The following is a 12393-nucleotide window of genomic DNA, read 5'->3' as shown; positions in this document are numbered from 1 at the left end:
GTGAGCATTGGGTTTTCCATGCTTGGCCCAGGTAGCCAGCCAAAGCTTGCCAGTTGGCTGGAAAACACAAAGCCTAATCCCCCCAACACAGCTTCAAACACTCATTTTATTTACTCATATTCATTTCCCCAGAAGAAAAACAAAAGGAGGAGAAAATAGCTTGCTTAATCCCAATACTAACACAATGTTGATTCACATTTATGTTCTGTATTTATTGACGTGCATTGCATACATTGGGGGCTCTCATTTAGGCGACTGTGTTGGGGGGAAGTCGTGATCACATTAGAGAAAGAGATGAAGCACACAGTTTATACAGCCCTAATTTTATGTAATGTAAACCTTTCAAACACTGCACATAGGAGTGAAAATGCATGTCCTAATGAAAAACCAAATGCATACCAAATGGATTTATCTTAAAGCTAATTATAGCTGCAGAATATCTGTCCTGCAAAGTCCACCATTATTTCCTAAACTTGTATAATGAAATTAACTTCTTTGGCTTTGCAACAGCTTTCTGTATATCTCATTAACCAATTGTAAATGCTTTTGTGCTTGAGAGCAGAGCACGGGGTTTTGTTTTGTGACATCTAGTGTTCAGTGTTTTGAAATTATGCAGGTGGTGTGTAACGCTGTAGGCTAACTATATACAGAGCTGGAGTATATATTGAACACCAGACAGCATATACGTATTACTAGCATATGGCTTCTGCAAGAAGAAAGCAGATATGAAAAACACCACACTCTTTTTTTTTTTTTTGCCACTTGGAAATTTTTATTGCCTAGTGGCAGCTGTATTTAATAAAATATTAGTAGCCACTTGAGGTTTAAAGGTGTAACACAATTCCATTTCAATATAACAATTCCATAAATTCAAATATGAAAACTTCATAGAAGCATGGTATGGTTATAATTAGAAAAAAAACAAAAAAAACTTGGTATATGCTTTCAAAAAACAAATTTAGAGCACATTGTACCTGTAGTCAATCTATAAAGTGGAGTTCGGGTGATCATTCACGTGTTTGAAAGTTAGAAGTGATTCTAGAGACCTCTATAACAGAGACTGATGGTTTAAATGGTTGTTTTTTTAAAAATTGCTATACCAGCAGCACAGTCATCTGCTCACTGCCTGCAAATAAGTTTCTTCCCTTCCCTATTGCTTTCTTCATACCTCTTTAAGTCTTCTTTCTTTTGAGACTATCAAGTATGAAAGTGCTGAAGAAGCTGTCAAGCATCACACCAATCTTAAGCTTTATTGTTGTTATTTGCAAGTTCATAAAGAAATAATACACCCCCTTAACTACCCTGTCCAATCTATTCTGGTACAGTCAGGGCCCCAGAGAGACAGAGACATAGATTGACTTAGAGGCTTAGGGTTTAAAAGGCTTTATGTGCCCCCCTTTATCTATGAAATTATCCAGAGAAAATGGAAAGAGAAAGAGCGCTTTTCAGGAGGGAGGCTGTCCCTTTATAGGATATCCGGCAAAGAATCTAGAGGAAACAGTACATGAAAAGGCTCAGAGCTTTAAGAGAAACTAGTTCATTCACAGAGTGTGAGTCTTTGAGTGTGGCCAGAGCAGAAGCAGAGGTGGAAATTCCTTCCAAAGGGGTCATCTGGCCCACAGAGGAGTTTTGATTGCATAGCACAGTGTAAAAGAGTATTTCATTGCTTCAGGTTGTACACACTCTTTCTAGTTTATTACAGTCCCCATGATTCCCTATCAGCTTATACCTGCTGGAGCACCTAGGAGACATTCTAGGTCAAGACTCCTAATCTGAGACGTGGGGAAAATGAAGGACAGGAGAGGGGCACATGTGCAAGAGTGGAGATTTAAGTGAAAGGGTGAAATGGTATCAGATCAAGACAATAGCCCTCCTGGTGCATGCTAAGGGAAGGTCATGGAAGGATTCTAAGCATGGTTCAACTTTTATTCTAAAGATTATTTGGGGCAGTAAAATGGATGGTATGGAAGAGGGATCAGGGAATGCAGTTCAAGAATCTTTGGAAATGGCCCCAGAAAGAGATGATGAGGGACAGACTAAAGGCTGCATCAAGGCACATGGAGAAGGTAAGAATTCTGGACGTGTTAGAGAAGTAGGACAAATAAAAGTTGATAATGCCTGAAAGGAACCTGGAGGTTAAGGGAAAGTTTCATATAACTTCAAATATACAAGTTTAAGTACAAAAAAGAATGAGGAGCAACTAACAGAGATGGAGATGAATTTGAGGTAGGTGATAGTGAGTTTTAGGTATAGGTAAGATGTCAAGTGGAGATAATCAGCTCAGAACCAGAGTGGAATTGTGGAGAGCAGTCTTGGCTGGTGATACACACTTGATGGTGAATTGTAGGAATTTCAGTAACTAATCTCACTTGGGAAAATAACACCTGATGAGGAGGGAAAAGGGTGAGGTATGGCACCCCTGGGAATACCAGTGTTTGAACATTGAACCAATGAGGAAGTAAAAAGAGACTGAGAAAGAATAATTATTAAAAAGGTAGAGAATCAAGAGAGAGGATCTAAGGTGATACTGAAATACAGTGATTAATACTGCCTGCCATCCTGTATGATGTCAGGGAGATGGATTTCCAGAGGAAATAATACTCTAATCCATAGCTTCTTCCTTTCTTTCCATAAGATTCTTTTTTTTTTTTTTTTGTCCATAAATTGATTTAATGTTTAGCCAAATGAACAGAGCCCATTTTGAACTCATTGAGAACAGTTCTTTCTAAATAAGCTAACCCAAAAAAACAGGTTTGCTGGAACAGCCTGTTTGTTTTGAGATGCATTTCATTCCTGTTGTGTGTTGACTGGATTACAATGTTCTAAGTGATCCTATAGCTGATTTATTTTTTTCAAAATGCTATGGTAAGGCTGGAGTTCAGGAAACAGACTTGAGAAATTCAGGATTTAAATCAAGATGAACTTTAAAATGGAGAATTTAAACCAAATTCCCATCTCTAATCCCAGGAAAGAAGAATCACATGACCCAATCAGGTTGGACTTTGTTTTGCAGTAAAATTCTCCAAGCATGGGTCAGGAGCTGATATTACTGTTGCTATGGTAACTTCTGAGCTTTTAGTTTGTGTGTGTGTACGCGTGTTTGTGTTTTCTATATTGCTTCTGCAGTTCCAAAGTAAGATAAAAGTTGTTAAAAATTCAGTGTTTTCTTCTAGTAGCTAGAAGGAAAATGCATATCAAATTTTACTTTGAGGTCAGTGCTTTTTTTCATATATATTAAGACATGATGGAATTATTTAATTACCTTTGCTAGCAAGTTTACAGACAAGCATACCCCTCTCGTATTGCATATCCGCAAATAGGATTTTTTACATCCAATCTAAGGAGTGCTGACTGGTGTCACTGGAAGCTGAAGCTGTATCGTCATTTAAATTCCCACTTTTCTGGGCAAAAACCCAACTGAATGATTCAATTAAACTCTTTATGTTATATATTATCCAGAAGTTTACAATATAAAATGATTCTCCCAGTCTAAACCCCTGCCTTTATGATTGCAATTTGGTAGCAAGACGATTTCCAAGGACTATTTTACTTGAACTGCAATGAAAACGTCAGACCATAACACACTTTTTGATGCAGGTTTTATGAATGGTACTCCAAAATCAACCATTATTTCAAGCACATGCAATAAATAATCTTCATTGTTCATCAGAGTGTAAATATGCCCTTGTGTTTGCAAATATGGTGGTTTCCTGAGCAAAGCAGCCGGTAAGCAACAGATCCTTCAGCCATTTAAGGAGGTAACAAAAGGACATCAGCCTCTCTAATTGGGAAAGACCATCTCCTGAGAGACAAACAGCTCAGCCTTCAGCATAAACCTTGTTTATTTCTTGTACCTAGTACCTAGGAGCGTGTCATATTGTAGACACTCAAGTAATATGTATTGAATAAATGAGACAACCCAGATCCCTTAGTGGCTTTGGACATGTGATTTTTCCAATGATTTTAAAGGAATTTTTCTGTTTCTTTTGAAATTATCAACCCCCCCAAAACTCTTTTAACAGAATTAACCAGTTAGATAGACTTAGCATATTGTAATCCTGAGACTGAAATGCTAAAGAATTTCTTTGAAGATGCTGCTGCCGGCTGCCTAATATCATTTTTCTTTTTAAGAGAGGGAAAGCCAAAAATATTTATACTGCAATTCCAAAAGTATATAAACACAAAAATAATATACCAACCACACTGGATGGATAAATCCAAGATGCCCGGTAAAGCCATTTGGTGTCTTTTGCTTCCGGCATTTAGGAGAGACACTTTTCTTCTCTAATTCCTTCTGCTCCAGACCCCATCAGATGGGTTTCTTTGCCAGCTTAATATTTCTTGCTCCTGCCTCCTGAGCTGATGGAGACATCTCAGTCTCCTCTGTGTGACTCTGCAAGTTTACCACTCCAGCTTCTTCACTAGAATTATGTTGGGTGGTTGGTTTGTCCATGCATTTATCCAGAAAATGTACTAAGTGTCTATCATGTGTCATCTGCTGTGCTATGTGTTACACACTTGGGATACACAGATGAGTAACTGTTATGGACTAAACATTTGCCCACCCCCCCAAAAAAAATCATACATTGAAACCCTAACACCCAATGCAATGGTATTTGGAGATGGGGCCTTTGGGAGGTACTTAGGTTTAGACAAGGCCATGGGTGGAGCCCTCATGATGGGATTAGTGCCCTTATAAGAAGAGGAAGAGAAACCAGAGCTTCTTCTCTCCACTATGTAAGGACACAGAGAGAAGTTGGTGGTCTGCAAGCCAGGAAGAAGGATATCACTAAGAATCCAACCATGCTGGCACCCTGATCTGGGACTTCTAGCCCCCAGAACTGTGAGAAAACACATTTCTGTCATTTAAGCCACCCCATCTATGGCATTTTGTTCTAGCAGCCTGAGCAGACTAAGGCAAACTCTAAAGTGACTCTACATCTCAATGCCAAGGGTTGATATATAACATCAGCCATATTCAATGTAGTACTGTAATAACTCCAGAGAAGAAAGAAGTTAACTGCCTGGAGCAGTCACAGATGAGTGAATATTTATGATTGGTTTTGAAGGCATGTACTAAAAAGAAATTTGGTGGAGTGAATTCTGGGCAGAAGATGCAGCATGTGCAGAGGTCTGGAATTGTGGAAAGGTGTGACACTTTTAGGAAACAGTTGAATGCTTAGTGTAGGTAAGATATAGGAGTGGTCAGACCAGAGATGAAAATGGAAAAGATAGGTTAGTCAGATTGAGTAAGGTCAGGACTTCTTTGCTAAGGAATTTAGGCTTCATCTCATCCTATTAAAAAAGGGGTGGGGGGGAATCATTGTGGATTCTTAAGCAAGTGACAAGGACAATTTTCTTTTTATCATGATAACAACACTCAACATGAGATCTACCCCTAACAAATGTTAAGTATATATACTGTATTGTTCACTGAAGGTTCAAAGGTGTGCAGCAGATTTCTAGAACTTAATCATCTTGCGTAACTGAAATTTCATACCTGTTGAATAGGAGTTCCCCATACCCCCTTCCTCTCAGCCACCAGTTCCCATCATTCCATTTCTGCTTTTGTGTGTTTGACTATTTTGCAGACCTCATATAAGTGGAATCATGCAGTATTTGTCCTTCTGTGATTGGCTTATTTCACTTAGCATAAAGTCCTCAAGATTCACCCATGTTGTCACAAATAGCAGGACTTTCTTCTTTTCTAAATTTGAATAATATTCTATTGTTATGTATACACCACATTTTATTTATCCTTTCATCTGTTGATGGACATTTAGGTTGTTTCCACAAGGCTATTGTTAACAATGCTGCAATGAGCATGAGAATGAAAATATCTCTCCAAGATTCTGATTCCAATTCTTTTAGATAAAGAGTCAGATGTGGGATTGCTGGGTCATAGGTAAGCGTCTCTTTTTGAAGGATGGTATGCAGCAGACAAGGGTAAGACAGATAACACAGAAGCTGGTTAGAAGCCTGTTAAACTAGTGTGTGGGGGAGAATGAGAGCCTGAACTGCACTGAGGGGAAGGAAAGGAGCCAACAGACTTGTGTTGGCCTCTGCAGGACTAGCCTTTCATGCAAGACAAGGCATCAGCTGTCTACTTTCTTCAGTTGCCAGAAGCTTCTCTGTTCCCAAACTTCTGCCTTTGCCAAAGTACCTGATAATCCCACTGCATCCCACTCCTTCTTGAAATCAGTTCCAGAAGGAAAGGTCCCTTGAAACAAAATAAAACAAAACAAAAACTGGTTTCTGGGAGGCATGACACATTATCAATAATATTACCTTACATTGGCTTGGAGAAGTATTTCCCAAAGTGTTCTGTGGGACACTAGTGTCTGGCAGATGTTAATATATATTACATTAAGGAAACAAACAGACAAAAAAAGATTTGTGATGAAATTTCTTGGGGGACTCTCTGGGTCAAGTAGATTTATTTGCTGCAAGATTTTTAAGCCTCTAATTCCTAATGTGCACTATAAATATCAAAAAGAGGGATACAGTGTATTTTTTCTCGAGCATATTGGACCCCTTTTTACATAGAGCTTCTCCTATGAATACAGTTTTAAGGGACAAATTTGAAAACCTCTCATATACAGAGGGCTTTGTAGTTATCAAAGCACTTTCCCTCAAGAGTTTCATAATTGGGGCAAGGCAAACATTACTGTGGATATTTTAGGAGAAAAAAACAGATGCTCAGAGTTGCCACAGAGCTTCTAAGAGGAAGATCTGGGACTCAAACTCAAATTTTCTGACCGCAGGATTAGAGAGCTTCCTGCTCTACCACAGATATCATTGCCACCATAGCTAAAAGCAGTGGATGGAAGGAGACTCCAGGTACAATAAGTGAATGGAGCTCAGGGGAATGGTTAAGGAGGTGGAGGAAAAAAGAATGGAAAGAGTCAGGCATCCATGTCATCTGTGTAAAATCTTGGAAGGCTGTCAGCACTGGTATCTAACACGTGGCCTTCACCAGGAGAATGCAAATGTACTTAGTACAAATTATACCTACTCCTTGACATTACCTCCTGAAGTTACTACCACATAAGTTGGAGCTGGTGGTTCAAGGGTCCTTGTTTCTTTGTGCATTCATTTATTTGTTCAGAAAACACTTATGGGGCTTCCCTGGTGGCGCAGTCATTGAGAATCTGCCTGACGATGCAGGGGACACGGGTTCGAGCCCTGGTCTGGGAGGATCCCACATGCCGCGGAGCAACTGGGCCTGTGAGCCACAACTACTGAGCCTGCGCGTCTGGAGCCTGTGCTCCGCAACAAGAGAGGCCGCGATAGTGAGAGGCCCGTGCACCGCGATGAAGAGTGGCCCCCACTTGCCGCAACTAGAGAAAGCCCTCGCACAGAAACGAAGACCCAACACAGCCAAAAATAAATAAATAATAATAATTTTAAAAAAAGAAAAAGAAAATTTATCAAGACATAGTAATTCAATCATAGTGTCCTTCCAGCCTAGATATGGCTCTGACTCCCTATAGCTGATACAGCTATTTCACAAGACTCTTTTAAGGTGAGTACTCTCTCTGGCTATATAGCACTGGTAATAGGAAAGGTCACCTCATTCTAAGACTAATCCATCCCAATTGGATGAGGAAGGTTATGCCATAATTAGGCTAATTTGGAGGGGAAGCTGGGCATAACAAAGGCCTTGCCTGCAAACTCTCACCAGAATACCATAGGTCAGGTAGTCATTCAACATTTTACAGCATCTAACTCAGTGCCAGATGCATGCTAAATGCTAGGAAGAGTAGTAGGCAAAAGAGGCACGGCCTCTGCCTTCACAGGAAATTGGAGTTCATCAGGGAAGGCAAATGTGGAATACATCATTTTAAGTGATTGAGTAAATAATTTAAAGTGAAAACATGATCCAAGGCGCAAATACTAGGAGTGATGAGAAGCCATAAAAAGGAGCTCAACAATTTTCTCTAATAGGTTGGAAAGGAAAGACTATGTTGAGTTTCTTAAGCTTACCTTGCCTGAGGATATCTGCAAAATGAGGTGATGGGACTCAAGCAATATTTTCCAAAGAGTCCTCTACAGACTGTGGTCCTACATATTTGGGAGTCACCTTGATTATACAAAGTTCAGCTGGCTTCTTGACTGAAGAACTTATTGGTCTTTTGTGTGAGAATGTGCTTTTGAATCTCAAAGGGAAGCTCTGGAGTCGGGCAGCTCCCAAACTTTATGGGGAACATGTTTGTGCAGAATATTTATTGCAGTGGTGTTCCAAGGAAAACCATTTAAAAACATAAGAATAGATGTCCAAGGTCTCACCCAGATTTACAATTCAATTATTTTGTCTTCAAACATGTCTTTCACTTTATAATGTCCAGCCATTTTCAACTAAGATTGTCCCCAGACTGTAGACCACTTGGCAGGTTGATGTTACTTTATATTACCTGCTCCCTGGTCCAGAAGTCTGGAAGAAATGTGTCGAAAGCCAGAACTCTGGGAAATCCTAGAATTTCTTCTTGGTAAAATGGCATCTGGGTAGCAAAAAGCACATCTATCTTTCTTATAAACCTACTCTCTATACCAACTACACAATGTGGATTTGAAGGCCTTCTCCCTTGTACTGCTTCCCATAGCACCAGGAGGGAGTCATAAACCATAACTAAGTGCAGGCCGTGAATCTCACCTGTTCTCCTTCTGTAGTAACAGAATGACATCTAGAGCCTCTTGCTACAGCATCAGTGTTGAAGGGGATTCCTGGGTGGACACAACCTGCTGGCAGCCCTGTTGGCCCACCTCCTACAGTTTATAAATGTTAGTGGATTCTGTCAGAGCTTCTCTACTTATTATGATGCTGTGTTGCTCTCACAGGAAGGAGAATCATGACTCTCAAAATCTTCCTTCAGTCTGTTTTTATATGTGTCACATACAGCAGATCACTCAAAGCTTCTGTCATGTCAGTCTCTTCTTGCATGGATGATAAAGGCTTTTCCCTAGTTAACAAAACTTTGATAATTTTACTGATAATGTTGGGGGGCAGCCGGAATAGGGAAAAATTAGATGCTCATCATCCAGTGGCCATTCTAACCAGAAATACACCCATGGGTTTGAGTTCCATCCTTTGGGACCAAAGTCTATTCTTTATCTTTGTTCCAAAGTGAACACATTTATTCTTTCCTCTACATGGTGATTCTGTCAGTAATGGAAGACAGTTTTCAGTAATATCCACCCTGACCTGGAGATTCTCTTCTCTGAGTGATACCGATCTGTGTTCTTCATATGGGATGGACTGGTATTTTCTCACCATTAGTGTTTGTCTTAGTGTTTCTATGTGTTTCTTAGGATGTAGCACAATAAATAAACACAGCACTCTGACTGTTTACCTGACCTTTTGAGTAGGATGATCCCTCCTTAAATACAGTACCTCTATTTCTATAACCAAAGCAGCATTGTATTAGCTTACTGGGTATCACGTCATATAGCTGACACCTATGGCTCTATTTCACAATTGAAGCCATCAATCTTTTTCAGAGAGGCTTTGATTAAGCCATAATTTTCTCATCCAATAATTTCAGGCCTTTTGTTTCTTTGGATAAAAGTGCAAGACTGTACATTTGTCCCACTGACATGACTGTATATTTTGGTTCAACATTCACACCCATTCACATTCTTTCATTCACTGTGCCCAAGATCCTTTCTGGGTTTGTGTAAGAAAATTTGATGAGCATGCCTTCTATATCATCTTTCTGATCCTGGATAAAAATAAATCAAAAATAAGATGAGGCTAAGTGCAGGGTGGTCATGACATTCTCCTAGAAACATCACCCCTCGGTGACATCAGTTCACTTAATCACCCACCTCTGGGAATAGATGTTCAGCTAAATCCAGGACTCTCTCATGAGCTCAAATTTTACCATTCTGACTACTAGTATACAAGGAAAGGCTTTGTATACTCAAAGGGACTTTTCAGAAGCATTGTTAATTTTCTCTGCATGTATGTGTTTGTGTGTGTGAATGTGTACAAAAAGATTTAGAAGCTCCCAAATATCATAAGAAGAAAAAAGTACTTCTTTTTAAATAAGAAGCATTATGAAATAGCTTATATTACAGGAGTGAATTCCCAGAAAGTCATCTTTGTGATCAGTGTCTGCATCGTCTCTGGGATTTGTCACAAACTGATTTGACTCAAAAGTTATCTGGAAAAATTAAGCTCTCAAAGAAATCTTGGCAGTCCTCTACCTTTTCCTGGATTTCAGGGAACGATTTTGATTTGTGATCTCTTAAGTCTGTAACAATTTGCTATTTCTAATTTATTGCTTCATTTGTGACTGCTGCTACGGCAAGGTAAATTTATTCTGATTTGCACAACCTAAGTCCTTCCTCTGACAGTGACTAATTATTACCTGAGTTAAAATAATGAAAGTGTCGGAAAGTGTCCGAATGTAATTTGTTAGGAAAACATGTGGCATGCTGTGTTACTCCAGTCCAGGAAAGCCTAAGTGATCAGAAACCATGGAGAATTAAGAAATGCTTTTTTCCCTCAAAGGTTATAAATCAATGTAGAAAAGTTTAAGAACTTTCATGGCAAAGAACTGAATTTCGTGACATAAAGAGTGCTTGTCGATTCTTAAATGTCTTATATCTTAATAAAAGTAACTCTTTATGGGAATCCACCGTAAAATGACACAATAGCACCATAAAAGGAGTAAAGAGAACCAATATATGGTGAACGCCTACTATGTTCTTGATTTCACCATCCTACACATGCCAGGTGCTTCTTCGCATTTAATTCTCACAACAATTCTTTATGGACTCATTTTAAATTTTCTATGTAACTGTCTCAAGGACAAGCTGATAAGTATAAGAGTTGTATTTTCAACGCCAGTTTCTCTGATTCAAGAGCTGCCATACCAAGGTTCCAATTAAAGTTGATTCCATTTAACATGTGCAGTAATTTAAAATATAATATTACCCAATAGAGATCCTATTCAAGAAACTAAATGTATGGAACCACATGTCTATATAATAGAATTAATTATTAAAACAAGGAGTGATAAATGCAGACCTGAAATGAGTAACGGAATTTGACGGAGAAACAGGAGAATCAAAGAATTCCTCATTTGTATCATTTCCAAAAGCAATGTCTGGCCCAAAGTTAGATACTTTGTGACTTCCAACTGCTCTGTAACTTAGTTATTCAGTCTCCAAATATATATTTTTTTAATTTCAAGACTCTCTTTAAAGATTTATGACCCAAGTATGTTAGACGTGTCAGGATTACTCCAGGTAAAATATGTATAATCACAACAATAATTATGATAATGATGAAACTAAGTTTCCAAAAGGCGCTTCATTTTAAATTAATGGTATAATTTTTATGTACACAGTACATTTATAAAAAGCACTAACTAAATTTTGGCAATTTTAAACCACAATGTAACAAAAATGTGTTTATCCTGGAAGCTCAGCTTTTTCATGTAAAAAAACTCTGTTATGTTATTAAGATGAATACTTAAGTATCTCTCAGTTAATATACTTCTGCTTACAAGGCCCTTGAAGATACTTGTATTGTTAATTTAAGGCACTGCTTCAACTGTATTCTGTATTTTGTGTTAAGCAATATTAACCAAATATTTTAAAAATATTGTAGGTAATGTTCATACAGAGGAAGAATTTCTTAATTTGGTCATGTTTTTAATTGTAAATCAGTTAAAAAATATATTCCCAGAGTATTCACCCACAGGTGCTAATATATGTTGTAGACGTGGCTGGGAGGGAGCCTCACCAGTGCAGCATATCGATGGCATCTGGCTATCACCACCTTCAAAATTTTTTAAAGGGACCCTCCTATCAACATGGTTAATCAAAAATGATTCTCTATGGCAAAATTAACTTTCAACCCAAATATTCACTAATGCATTGGATGTGCTATGCACATACAATGGAATATTATTCATCCCTGAAAAAGGAATGCATGCTGATACATACTACAGCATGGATGAACTTTGATGACATTATGCTAAGTGAAATAAACCAGATACAAAAAGACAAATATTGTATGATTCCACACATATGAGGTCCCTAGAAGAGTTAAATTCATAGAGATAGAAAGTAGAGTGGTAATTTCCAGGAGCTGGAAGGATGGGGAAGGGGAAGTTATTATTTAATGGGTAGAGTTTCAGTTAGAGCAGGTGAAGCATTTCTGGAGATGGATGGTGGTGATGGTTGCACAACATGCGAATGGACATAATGCCACTGAACTGTACACTTAAAAGTGTTAAAGTGGTAAATTTTAGGTTATGTATGCTTTATCACAATGAAATATAACTGATTTTCAGTTTAAGAAATGTATGGTCTTGTAACTTCCTTCCTAAAATATATTTTCTGGTAGGGAACAAGTTAGGATAGGGTCAAAGCAGAGACAAT

Source organism: Balaenoptera musculus, chromosome 2 (genome assembly GCF_009873245.2).
Source record: "Balaenoptera musculus isolate JJ_BM4_2016_0621 chromosome 2, mBalMus1.pri.v3, whole genome shotgun sequence".
Taxonomy (NCBI): Eukaryota; Metazoa; Chordata; class Mammalia; order Artiodactyla; family Balaenopteridae; genus Balaenoptera; species Balaenoptera musculus.
This window is presented reverse-complemented; position numbering follows the sequence as displayed.